Raw genomic sequence first — 14,495 nt, forward strand, 5'->3', positions numbered from 1 at the left:
TGGTCCAGTCCTCTCACAGATGCAGAAAACACAGCTGGGGGGCTCCAGGGGGCAAAATAGCAGCTCCATTTTGTCAAGGGAATGGACGCTCATTTCAATGATAGAATCCTGGGCAGGCTTCAACCAGATTCGCTAGCTCCACACATAGATCCGTCCTCCTTGCTCTCATGATCGCAAATTGCCACAAACATTGGGCGGCAGTCTAATACTGACCTCCCCTATTATCCCTAACCAATAATCCAAAGACGCTATGCATCCCAGGCCTCACATAGAAGAGTGTCTCTCTGCCCCACTGTCCTCCACATCTCTCTCTGAACCACCACAGATGAAAACCAAGATGGCAGTGCATTCAACCTATATCCACCATAGAACGCGTAGTCATGTGGGGCAAAACAAGATGGCCGCGCATTCCACATACAAAAATTGTAGAACGCATAGGTCCGAGGCCAGCTAGAGACTAGGCACACCAGATAATACAATCTCGTCGCTCTGCCCGCGTCTCCTGAGGCTTTAATGACTGATTAACTTGTGTCCTCCCTAAAGGCTTCACCCCCCTACCGGAATATAAAGGGGGAAATAGTAAAGATAAAGGGGACACCATAAATTAATCTATTTATAATGGGATAATACTAGAACACACTTATTAAATAGATGACAATATATATAACAGTATAAATGCTAATTCTATACTGCATTACTGAAACAACTAAATGTGTAGCTACAAAAGAGGGTGAGGAATTAGTATCAGTTTTGTTACCAATTCATTACAGTTGGCATGAATCAAGAAATAATATATAGGGAAGAAATAGCAAACAAGATGCTGATGGTCCAATAAAGACACATGAGAAAACGCTCCCTTGGAAAATGCATCACTACGCAATTATAATGAATATGATACTCAACTGTCAGATAGAAGACAGTTTTTATATAAAGAAAAAATTATGCTTCCTGCGTTGAAATCCATTTCTGTCAGAGAAGAGAAGTGAAGCTATTAAGTACAGATAAGGGGCAACCCATCAGATATAACAAGAGAAGGTAAGTCTCTCATTCAACCCCCGGTTGAGACCAGAACCTATAAATCCACTCATTTATTTTTTTTTTGGAGGATTCTACGGTTCCAGTCACCTTTCCTGGGGGAGGGTCTTATCAGCTCCAATGCCGAGAGAGATAACAACCTAAGGTCTCCATTATAACATTCCCACATGATACGACGGCAAAATTTTCTGAATGTTTTCCCCACATACTCCAAGGGACAGGTACACTACCCCTTTGCTCCTGCAATTGATAAAATCCCTATACGGTATAACTTCTATTTGTGGCTGAACATACATTGACTTTTGAATTCCTAACAACAACTGGCTGAGCATGTCCCACTCCGGAAAGTACCCAATGGTTTCCTGTCTAACCATGTCCCAGTTGGAACCGGACGTGAGAAGTGGCTGTGGACCAATCGGTCTTGTAAACATCTACTACATCTGAATGTGATACTTGGATGGGATAATAAAACATCAGCCACGTCTGAATCCATCCAGAGGATTGACCTATATTTATCAAGTATCTCCCTCACCCTCCGATTCTCAACATCGAAAGTAGAGACAATCCTGATGACCTCCCCCCCTTGGAATCTAGTTCCTTAGGGACCAAAAGAGTATTCCGTTCCCGTGAATTAGCATTCTGGAAGGCATTACTAAGGACCTGCTGGATACCCTCTCACCCTAAAGCGGTCACAACGCTTTCTTGATTCTCATTAAAAACTTTCTTGGTCTGAACAGTTTCTCTTCATTCGGAAATACTGGCCACGAGGTATCCCTTTTTTTAGATTCATGGGATGGTAACTTTCCAAGTGAAGTTAATTATTTGTGGAGGTGGTCTTCCTGAAGGTGGTTGTAACTAATCTGTCTATCTCCTTGGTAACTCTGACATCTAGAAATGTCAATGTGTCTGGATGAAACTCAAAGGTAAATGATTTGAATTAATCCAGGTGTCACACCAGCATGATTTAATATCATGAAAGACCACATTATCATCCCACCAGCCCAGGAGGAGATTAGCATAAGTGGGGGCACATGGGCTCCCCATAGCAGTCCCCCTGAGCTGGTGGGGAAAAAAAAAATTATGTGTCACGCCGAATTCCAGGAGAGTCAACACAAATTCGTTATGGGCATAATAACAGACTGCCCTTGTCTTTAAAAACTCTGCTACCTCCATTAGCCCTTTCAAATGATGAATTGAACTATATAATAATTCTACATCAATGCTCGCAAGGAAGCATGATGGTAAACTGATAGTTTCAATTTTCTTTAAAAAGTCCATTGTGTCCCTTATAAATGAGGGGAGGGCCGACACAAAATCCTTTAAAATCTTATTGCTATAGATACCACTATTCTGGGTAATCGAGTTTACCCCAGATACAATAGGGCAACCCCTTAAGGGAGATAACCCCTTATGAGACCCCACGGCCTCAGGTAGCGGTATTTCACCTAATTCATGACATCTTTTTTGAGACCTCCATCAAGAATGGATACAAGTTGTTTAGAAAAAACATCCATAGGGTCAGATGGTAAAATACGGTAGAAGTTGATCACTAAGCAGACGTTCACACATAACAACAAGATTACCTCTTTGTCAGCAGGTTTAATAACTATCGAGGGATCTTTTTCAAGACACATAAGAGCCTCAGTTTCAGGACCAGAGAGATTACGATATGATGGAACAGACCAGGACAGCTTCTCTATGTCCGCGGTCACCATTTCTAAAAAGATATCTATATGATCATAAATTATGGGGGTAGGTAGTTTTATACTTTTTGGATGAAGGTCCGTAAAGGGCCTGTGTCCTGGTTTGCGTGTTCCTTCCTCCAGGAGATCCATAAATACTTAACGTCTGCATATTCATTATTCTGAATGCCGAGTTGTTCACAAGTAAGTTGTCACAGGGTGCCGACTTCATGCTCCTTCCTCTCTGCGCCGCCGGTGCCATGCGGTAAGTTCGGAGCGAGGACGTCTGGGCACTTGGCGCTCAGCTGTATGCAGGGGGATGAGTCGTCTGATGCTGGCCACGTCACATGACTGCTTCCCTCCTCAATTTAACAGGCAGCCTGCTGGCTACAGGTTGCCTGTGATTAAGGTCCTATACCTTGTGTATCTTCATCTGTGGCATTGCTGTTTTGGTGTTTGTATCTTGGCTCGTTTTTTTACCTAGTCCCTTGCTTGCTCGTTTTGTCCTGTTGCTTCTCCTGGTATTGACTTCCGGTTTGTGCTCCTACTTTGCTTCTGCTAGCCCCCTGGTACCGCGTTGACCTCCTGGTTTAGACCTTGCTTGTTTGACTATTCTTTGTTTGACTGTTATGTTTGTTTCTCCCACACTTACTCAGGTAAGGGATTGCCTCCCAGTTTTTGCTCCGTTACCTAGGACGGGTAAGTGCAAGTAAGCAGGGACAGAGGTGTGGGTGGAGTCGGTTTTGAACCTTTACTCACCCCTTCTCATGACATAAGCTTATTATTATGTTTCATGAATTTTTGTCACTTTAATTTTCGGGAATACAAATGTAGATCTTTAACCTATGTAAAAGAGTCAAACTTAGTTGGGGCAACGAATGATAGTCCCTTCTTTAACAGATTACTTTCAGTCTCACTGAGGGTCCTGGAAGAGAAATGGATGATTTATAATTCATCCCTTCCCTCAATTCCTCTCCTACCCTTGTACGGGCCCGTAGCTGAATCCCCCCGGACGCTGGGTGTAGAGGTGCTAAAAGGGAGAAGAGGTTAAGGAGGAGGATGATGATGATTAGCCCCCCTTCCTCTGACCACCTGACCTTGGCCATCTCCTATTATTAGGTTGTCCTTTACCACCACCCCTTTGAGCACGTCTATAGTTGGTTCTGCCTTTAAGGTGGGAGGATTCTGAATCCGAGAATTCCTGTTCAAAGGATGATAACTCAGATTCAGAAGAGGGAAGTGGTTTGCTGTCCAATTAATACGCCCTATTTTCTTTGAACTCTTTGAGATCTTTATTGAACTGCCTGTGCTTGCATTTCTTAATAAGGCCAAGAAATCTTTCTACATCAGTTTGTATTGATGACTCTCTTTTATTGAAATCAGGATCAGCCTTAAAAGACACAGCTAAGTCAATCAGGTCCTTTAATCTTACTGATGACTTTTCAAATAAATCATTTTCCTCCTCCAAAAGTAGACTCATAAGTCTAAGGGAACTGTTAGTTAGTTCCTGTTCCCACTGTGCCAACAGACCTGGTGACTGTGTGCGCGTGGCAGGGAAAATGGGGATGCGTAATCACTAATGGATGATTTTGTATTCCAAATAACTCTCCATTGGTTTAATTTCCCACCATGATTTGCACGTTACTGAGTTCGACAAACCAGGTAACTCCTTCTCTGAAAAAAATATCTTGTGCTTCTCTAATAAGTGCTTCCTTATATAATGTTCCTGACATAAATCCAGTCATAGAGAAAACAACACAATCACTGAGTACCAGGATATTACAGCAGACAGTTGCTATTCCAATACATATATCACTGAGGGCAACTTCAAAAACTCAACCTTTATTCTACATACACGTATATAAGATAAAAAAATTGGTCCAAACAATACCCACTCCTGACTCAGGGAGGTAGTGACGTAAACAACAATACAGGACTCTTAGGATGCCCTGTTATTGGAATGATTAATAAAAAAAATAATTATAGGGAATGTCACTGGGGTATTTAGAATTTGGAAATGTTAGCCAGGAGAGGCCCTGCTGTCACTTTGTTGCAGGTCCCTGTGACGTCCACGATCCATTTGGATATCTTCTCTATGAACTTTTGACGTTCTTTTCTGCACCTACCATGTTGATCATGGTTATCGGCGAATCGGGGTTCCACGCTTGAGAGGGAGCGTGAGAAAGTGAAACCTCATCCAAAGGAGGTAAATGGCTGCAATGGGATATATAGCGGAAATGTGGGACAAGTTATTAAAGCAGAAGGATCGAATGAAAAGGCCAATTAAATACGAATTTTAGAAATGTAAGTCCCTGTCGCCTATACAGAGCAGGGGCTTTTCATCGCCACAAATAGGTTAATGTCACCCACCAATGGAACAGATTATTTTTACAAATTTCAGTCCCTGTCACCTATGCAGAGCAGGGGTTTATTCACAGCAAAAATTGTAAAATGTCACCCAAGAATGTAACAGAAAAATTCTCGGAGGTGGAAGGACATGCGCCAAACTGCTATCCGCCTCAGGCCCAGCCACCACTGCATTTATGCAGTGTGCTGTTAAGGAGATATAACGTCCCTGACCGTCCTTACTGTTCCACGTATTCATATTGAGGTGCACCTTGCCACAGATGGCATTGCGCAATGCACACCTGATTTTGTCCCCCACTTGGTTGTGCAGAGAAGGGATGGCACGCCTGAAAAAGTAGTGGCAGTTGGGCATGACGTACTGTGGGACAGCCACCGCCATAAGGCTTTTAAAACTCTCTGTCTCCACCAGACGGAATGAAAGCATTTCAAAGGCCAGTAATTTTGAAATGGGTAGGGGGGTACTTCCTCTTCCGCTCCAGTGTTTGGGAGATGGAGAGCTGAACGCTTCCGTGGGACATTGTGGAGATGCTTGGCGACCCAGATAGTGGTGTTGCTGGCAGATCCTCTGTATGCGGGGTGGCAGGTGACACTCACTCCAGAGGTGGATGAAGAGGCCGAGACTGCAGCAGAAGAGGAAGCAGGAGGAGCCAGAGACCTTTCCAGGTTTTTCAGGTGTCTACTCCACTGCAGCTCGTGCTTTGCACTTAGATGCCTGGTCATGCAGGTTGTGCTCAGGTTGAGAACATTTATGCATCGCTTCAGGCTCCGATTCCACAGTGTGCAAACCACTTGTGTATTGTCATTAGCACATTGTCTAAAGAACTGCCACGCCAGGGAACTCCTTGGAGCTGGCTTTGGTATGCTCAGTCCCTTGCTGCGGTGGGCAGTAGCAGGTGTACTGTCTAGGGGACGGCAGCTCCACTTTTTTTCACCCTGCTCACTTTTCTGCTGTGCTGGTGGCTCTGTGCCTCTTCCTCCGAACTACACAGATCACTCGCATGACCTTGATTCAATGTGGGGTCGAGGACCTCATCGTCCTTCACATCATCTTCCACCCAGTCTTCACCCCTGCCTTCCTCGTCGGTCTGCACACTTTCGAAAGCCCCAGCAGTTGGCACCTGTGTTTTGTCATCATCCAAGAAATTAGTGTTTTTTTAATACCAGAATATGACAGCAGTATATAACGCTTGAATTTCACACGTACAGATGCAAACAAGGCTGCAAATTAAGTATTTTGCCCAAAATGGGGGTTTATTTAATAACATAATAGCACAGCAGTATGTAAAGGCTGTATCTTACAATGATAGATGCAGCAAAATTAAGATTTTTGCCCTAAATGGGTGTTTTTTTAATAGCAAAATAGAACAACAGTATCTAAAGGGTGTATCTGACAATGACATATGCAGCAAAGGCTGCAAAATTTTAGTTTTATGCCCAAAATGGGTGTTTTTTTAATAACAGAATATGACAGCAGTATAGAACGCTTGAATTTCACACGTACAAATGCAGCAAGGGCTGTAAAATTGAGTACTCCACCATCAACTTCCACCCAGTCTTCACCCCTGCCCTCCTTGTCGGTCTGCACACTTTCGAAAGCCCCAGCAGTTGGCACCTGTGTTTTGTCATCATCCGAGAAATGGGTGTTTTTTTAATACCAGAATAGCACAGCAGTATCTAAAGTGTGTATCTCACGCTGACAGATGCAGACAAGGCCGCAAATTAAATATTTTGCCCTAAATGGGTGTTTTTTAAAACCCAGAAAATTATAGCTGTATTTCGAGCTTAAATTGCACACTGACTAATGCGGCAGAGGCCCCAGATAGAGGTTATTGCCAAAAATTGGTGTTTTTTAAAACCCAGAAAATTATTGAAGCATTTCAAGCTTGTTTTAACAGAATATGACAGCAGTATATAACACTTGATTTTCTGTATGGGCACATGGCAGGGCGCAGAAGAAAAGAAACTTCACATGGTTTTTAGATGCCATGTCCCATTTGAAGCCCCCCTGATGCACCCTTACAGTAGAAACTCCCAAGAAGTGACCCCATTTTGTAAACTAGGGGATAAGGTTCCAGTTTTATTGGTACTGGTTTTGGGTACATATGATTTTTTGATCATTCATTATAACACTTTATGGGGCAAGGTGACCCCCAAAAAATTTTTTAGCAAAGTTTTTATTTCTTTATTTATTTTTACAGCGTTCACCTGAGGGGTTCGGTCAAGTGACATTTTTATAGAGCAGATCGTTACGAATGTGGCGATACCTAAAATGTATACTTTTTCTTACTTAACCGCCTCCCAACCGCCTAACGCACGGAAGCGTCCGGGAGGCGGTCGATTCATTCCTCCTGGACGCATCCGTGCGTCATCTCGCGAGACGCGAGATTTCGGACTGAGCCGGCCCGCGCATACGCATCGCGGGCCGGCAAATGAACGAGAACAATTTCATCACCAGCCTGCCAACCAATGATCGTGGCTGGCGGGCTGGCGATTTTTAAAATGTCAAATCAGAAGCCATCTAACACATCATATTAGTAAATATGATGTGTTAAATGGCTTCCCTGCTCCTCTGCTGGTCCTTTTGGTCGGTTGGTCTCAGCAGAGGAGCAGGCTTCACAGTGAGTAGCACCAAACACCACACATAGCCCCAGATCACCCCCCTGCACCCCAATTAACCCCTTGATCACCCCTTCTTGCCCCTGTCAGTCACTAGTGAAAGTGAAAAAAGTGATCAGTGTAAGGCCTCTTTCACACGACAGTATGTCCATTTCAGTGTTTTGCGGTCCGTTTTTCACGGATCCGTTGTTCCGTTTTTTGCTTCCGTTGTGGTTCCGTTTCCGTTCCGTTGTTCCGTTCCGTTTTTCCGTATGGCAAATACAGTATACAGTAATTTCATATTAAAAATTGGGCTGGGCATAACATTTTCAATAGATGGTTCCGCAAAAAACGGAACGGATACGGAAGACATACGGATGCATTTCCGTATGCATTCCGTTTTTTTGCGGACCCATAGACTTTAGGCCTCTTTCACACTACAGTATGTTGAATTCAGTGTTTTGCGTTCTGTTTTTCACGGATCCGTTGTTCCGTTTTTTGCTTCCGTTGTGGTTCCGTTTCCGTTCCGTTGTTCCGTTCCGTTTTTCCGTATGGCAAATACAGTATACAGTAATTTCATATTAAAAATTGGGCTGGGCATAACATTTTCAATAGATGGTTCCGCAAAAAACGGAACGGAAACGGAAGACATACGGATGCATTTCCGTATGTGTTCCGTTTTTTTTGCGGACCCATTGACTTGAATGGAGCCACGGACTGTGATTTGCGGCCAAATATAGGACATGTTCTATCTTTTCAACGGAACGGAAAAACGGAAATACGGAAACGGAATGCATACGGAACACATTCCGTTTTTTTGCGGAACCATTGAAATGAATGGTTCCGTATACGGACCGTATACGGAACGCAAAAAACGGACCGTATACGGAACGCAAAAAACTGTAGTGTGAAAGAGGCCTTAATGGAGCCACGGAACGTGATTTGCGGCCAAATATAGGACATGTTCTATCTTTAAACGGAACGGAAAAACGGAAATACGGAAACGGAATGCACACGGAGTACATTCCGTTTTTTTTGCGGAACCATTGAAATGAATGGTTCCGTATACGGACCGTATACGGACGGCAAAAAACGGCCCGCAAAACGGAAAAAAAAAACGGTCGTGTGAAAGAGGCCTAAGGCTGAGTTCACACGAGCGTGACAGATTAGGTCCGGATGCGTTCAGGGTGCGTTCAGTTAAACTCGCACCATTTTGCAAGCAAGTTCAGTCAGTTTTGTCTGCAATTGCGTTTAGTTGTTCAGTTTTTTCCGCGCGGGTGCAATGCGTTTTTCACGCGCGTGATAAAAAACTGAAGGTTTACAAACAACATCTCCTAGCAACCATCAGTGAAAAACGCATTGCATCCGCACTTGCTTGCAGATGCAATGCGTTATTCACGCAGCCCCATTCACTTCTATGGAGCCAGGGCTGCGTGAAAAATGCAGAATATAGAACACGCTGCGATTTTAAAGCATTGCAGAAGTGATGCGTGAAAAAAACGCTCATGTACACAGCCCCATTGAAATGAATGGGTCAGGATTCAGTGCGGGTGCAATACGTTCACCTACTGCATTGCACCCGCGCGGAAATCTCGCCCGTGTGAACGCAGCCTAAACTGTCACTTTTTTTTTTTTTACGGGTATTGACTGTTAGGTTTTAGGGATAGTTTAAGCCCCTTGGTTAGGTAGTTTAGCGATCGGTTAGCGCCCAGCCCACCGCACCGCAGTCACTTATTCGCTGATTAGCGTATCGCTAATCAGCATTTGTACTTTTATAGTATCTGGAAGTAATCAAAACTGATCACAGTCAGATCTATAATAGTATTAGTGTCACCTTAGTTTGCCTTCCACCCAAAACGCAGTGTTTGCCCGATCAGGCCTGATCGGTCGCCCACACGTGCGTTCACCCACGCCCGCCCCGCCGCAGTGACAAAAATGTATTTATTTTTGATCACTGCACATTCACTACACAAGCGCTGCAGCGATAAAAAAATCAGTTTTGATATTTTTTATCAACCGCAGCGGCCTCCGGTACTTTGCTAGCCTCCCATTTGTAAGACAGGCTTGCTTTTTTTCTTGGGTAGTCTCAGGGAATACCCCTAAATTTAGTTGCCCAAATGTCAAACAGGGGGTATTCTTCTGAAGAGGCCTACAGGCTTCTGACCCAGTCGGATGAGGAATGGGAACCCTCATCTGATGAATATAGCGGGTCAGAATATGAACCTGTAGAAAGCAGTGGCAGTCTGACTCAAAGTTCGGACGAGGAGGTTGAGGTCCCTGATAGCACCAGGCGTACCCGGCCCTGTGTCGCTAGACCACAGGTTGCGCAGGATCCACTTCAAGGGCAGCAGAGTGGGGCTGGCGCTGTCGGATTATGTGGTGAGGCATACACCAGCAGGTGAAGTGGCGAGCACCAGATGGGCAGTTGAAGCTGGTACGGTGGCACGTGCATTAGTTACCCCGTCGCAGTCGCCACAAAGACGGGCCTGTAGACCCCCTAGAATCCCTGAGGTGCTGGCAAACCCTGATTGGCAGTCCCCAACTTCAGCCGCACCTGTTGTTCCCCCTTTCACCGCCCAGTCTGGAGTTCGGGTTAAGACAGCTCAGATCGGTTTGGCCCTGGGATTTTTTGAGCTGTTCTTGACTGCGGAGCTCTTGGACTTAGTTGTGGCAGAAACAAATCGGTATGCCACACAATTTATATCCGCCAACCCGGGAAGCTTTTATGCCCAGCCTTTCCGGTGGAAACCAGTCCAAGTTTCCGAAATAAATTTTTTTCTGGGCCTTCTCCTCAACATGGGTCTAACTAAAAAGCATGAATTGCGGTCATATTGGTCCACGAACCCAATTCATCACATGCCCATGTTCTCTGCTGCTATGTCCAGGACACGATTTGAGACCATCCTGCGTTTCCTGCACTTTAGCGACAACACCACCTCCCGTCCCAGAGGCCATCCAGCTTTTGACCAGCTCCACAAAATTCGGCCCCTCATAGACCACTTCAACCAGAAATTTGCAGATTTGTATACCCCAGAGCAAAACATCTGCGTCGACGAGTCCCTAATACATTTTACCAGGTGCCTTGGCTTCAAACAATACATCCCAAGCAAGCGCGCCTGGTATTGGGTCAAATTGTATAAGGTCTGTGAAAGGGCCACAGGCTATACCCACAAATTTCGTGTCTATGAGGGAAAAGATCAGACCCTGGAGCCGGTTGGTTGCCCTGACTACCTGGGGAGCAGTGGGAAGACAGTCTGGGACTTGGTGTCACCCTTATTTGGCAAGGGATACCATCTTTATGAGGACAATTTCTACACAAGTGTGGCCCTCTTCAGGCATTTGTTTCTAGAACAGATTGGCTGCTCTGGCACCGCGCAAACTAATCGCGCGGGCTTCCCCCAACAGCTCGTTACCACCCGTCTTGTGTCATGGTCTTACCTTCGTTTGACATGTGCTGGCGGCCATCTTGGTTTCTGGGTTTCTTGTAGCCTCCCACCCTGCGGCTTCTCCTTCCCACTGGGAGGAGCTGGATGCCTAGCTCATATATATAGAAGGTCTGTGGCTTCAGTTCCTTGCTTGGTCCTCCTGTGTTCACATGCTTCTAAGACTGCTGCTGCTTCTGGTTCCTGATCCTGGCCTCGTCTGACTACCCCGTTGGTTCCTGATCCTGGCTTCGTCTGACTACCCCGTTGGTTCCTGATCCTGGCTTCGTCTGACCACCCTCCTGGTTCCTGACCTCTGTCTGCGCAAGACCCTGCTTCGGTTTAGCCATCCGTTTGGACTTTTGCTACGGCTTGATTTCCAATAAAGCCTTCTTATTTCCACTCATCTCTGTTGTACGTCTGGTTCATGGTTCCATGACATTAGGACCAAGCCATGAATTCTGACGGTACAGGGCCATCCTCGATACCTACGCTGGTTGCCAGACTTGATCAGCAGGATCACCTGTTGGGTCGGTTCGCTGTGGCGTTGCAAACCCTGCTTGAACGCACGGCTCATTTCGCTTCCGTTGCCGATGGGTCGGTTGTCGCTCCTGGGCCCGCTCCTACTGCCGCCCCGGTTGTTGCGCCAGAGTCTACCCCGACACCTGTTGCTGCGCCTGCGGTGTCTCGGGGTATGACCGGTTCTGCCCCCCTTCCACAGCGCTTTGGGGGAGAGCCAACTCAGTGCCGAGGTTTCCTTAACCAGGTGGGCATTTATTTTGAGTTGCTGCCACATGCCTTTCCTACTGAGAGATCAAAGGTGGGCTTCTTGATCTCGCTGCTCTCGGACAAGGCCTTGGCCTGGGCCAGCCCTTTATGGGAGAACAACAATCCGGTGGTTGCCGAGTTTTCCGGTTTTGTTGCTTCTCTTCGGAAGGTATTCGATGTGCCGGCTCGTGCTGCCTCTGCTGCGAAGCTCCTTATGTCCATCAGACAGGGTTCACGATCCGTAGCTGAATACGCCATTGAGTTTCGTACCCTGGCAGCAGAGGTGGGCTGGAATAATGAGGCTCTGGTCGCTGCTTTCTCTCATGGTCTCTCGGATGCCTTGAAGGATGAGGTTGCAGCTAAGGACCTACCAGTGGAGCTCGAGTCTCTTATTTCTTTCCTGATTTTGATTGTCACCAGACTCAGGGAGAGACCTTCCTTTAAGGAGAGCCTGCGGAGGTCTCCTAACAGATTGGCGCCTACGTTTGCTGTCCCACCCGTGCCTCCCTCTCCTCCCACGCCTCCTGGGGATGACTTGTCTGGGGGTGAACCCATGCAGCGGGGGTTTGCTCGCCTGTCCGAGGGGGAGAGGGCACTCCGGAGACGCGAGGGCCGATGCATGTACTGTGGTCTCGGTGGGCATTTTCGGTTGGCATGTCCGAACCGTCCGGGAGAACGCTCGCACCTGAGGTCCTGTCGGGGGCAGATCTTGGGTGGAGTCTCCTCGTCCCCGGTTTCCCGTGTTGACAAACCACTGATCACGGTTGTCCTCTCCTGGGTCGGGGGCTCGGTGACGACCCAGGCGTTGGTGGACTCTGGTGCTGGTGGTTTGTTCATTGATAGAGTGTTCGTTGCCGCCAATTCCATTCCTCTGCAGCCTCGAGGTTCCCCACTGGCTCTTGAGGCGATAGACGGCAGACCCCTTCTGCCGCCACACGTGACTCATGAGACCCTTCCAGTGGGGATAGCCATTGGTGCCGTTCACAGAGAGTCGGTCTGTCTCCAGGTTATTTCGTCTCCACACTACTCGGTGGTCTTGGGGTACCCCTGGCTCCAGAAGCATAATCCGACTTTCGATTGGAGATCGGTCGAGATCCTCTCGTGGTCACCGCAGTGTGGGGTTAGTTGCATCCATGGGCCTGTCAAGTTGCTGTGTACTTCCTCGGACTCTCTGTTGCCTCCTGAATACGAAGAGTACCGGGATGTATTCGATAAGGTGCGCGCGGTTGCCCTACCTCCGCACCGCCCATACGATTGTGCCATAGAGTTACAATCTGGTGCCGTTCCTCCTCGTGGCAAAGTCTATCCACTGTCGGTAGCGGAGAATGAGGCCATGGAGGAGTACGTGAGGGAGGCGCTTTCACGCGGACACATTCGCAAATCCTCGTCCGCGGCAGGGGCTGGATTTTTCTTTGTGAAAAAGAAGGGCGGTGAGTTGAGGCCTTGCATCGATTACAGGGGTCTCAATCGCATCACGATCAAGAACGCTTACCCGATACCCTTGATTTCCGAGCTGTTCGATCGCCTCAAAGGGGCCACGGTCTTTACCAAACTCGACCTGAGGGCGGCATATAACCTGGTAAGGATCAAGGCGGGCGATGAGTGGAAGACCGCGTTTAACACCAGGACCGGTCATTATGATTCCTTGGTTATGCCCTTTGGGTTGTGCAATGCGCCCGCAGTCTTCCAGGAATTCATCAACGATGTTTTCCGTGACCTGTTGCAGCAGTGTGTGGTGGTCTATTTGGATGACATCTTGGTATATTCTGAATCCATGGAGGCCCACATTATGGATGTCAGACGAGTGTTGCAACGGTTACGAGAGAACAGGCTGTTCGGTAAGCTTGAGAAATGCGAATTTCACCGATCCCAGGTAACCTTCTTAGGTTACATCATTTCCGCTGAGGGGTTCTCCATGGATCCTGAGAAGGTTTCGGCTGTCTTACAGTGGCCCCAGCCCAGTGGTCTCCGTGCCCTGCAGCGCTTTTTGGGCTTCGCCAATTATTATCGGAAGTTCATCAGGGACTTTTCCATGCTAGCCAAGCCTCTCACGGATCTGACCAGGAAGGGCAGTAATTTCCAGGTCTGGCCGCTCGAGGCCATCCGAGCTTTTGAGGCTCTAAAGTCTGCCTTTGTGTCGGCTCTGATTCTGTCGCATCCCAACCCTGGGTTGCCCTTTGTCCTCGAGGTGGACGCGTCTGAGACGGGAGTAGGCGCCCTTCTGTCTCAGCTAGGGATGAGCGAACTCGAACTGTATAGTTCGGGTTCGTACCGAATTTTGGGGTGTCCGTGACACGGACCCGAACCCGGACATTTTCGTAAAAGTCCGGGTTCGGGTTCGGTGTTCGTCGCTTTCTTCGCGCTTTTGTGACGCTTTCTTGGCGCTTTTTGAAAGGCTGCAAAGCAGCCAATCAACAAGCGTCATACTACTTGCCCCAAGAGGCCATCACAGCCATGCCTACTATTGGCATGGCTGTGATTGGCCAGAGCACCATGTGACCCAGCCTCTATTTAAGCTGGAGTCACATAGCGCCGCCCGTCACTCTGCTCTGATTAGCGTAGGGAGAGGTTGCGGCTGCGACAGTAGGGCGAGATTAGGCAGATTAACTCCTCCAAAGGACTTGAT

This window comes from Bufo gargarizans, chromosome 1 (genome assembly GCF_014858855.1).
Source record: "Bufo gargarizans isolate SCDJY-AF-19 chromosome 1, ASM1485885v1, whole genome shotgun sequence".
NCBI lineage: Eukaryota > Metazoa > Chordata > Amphibia > Anura > Bufonidae > Bufo > Bufo gargarizans.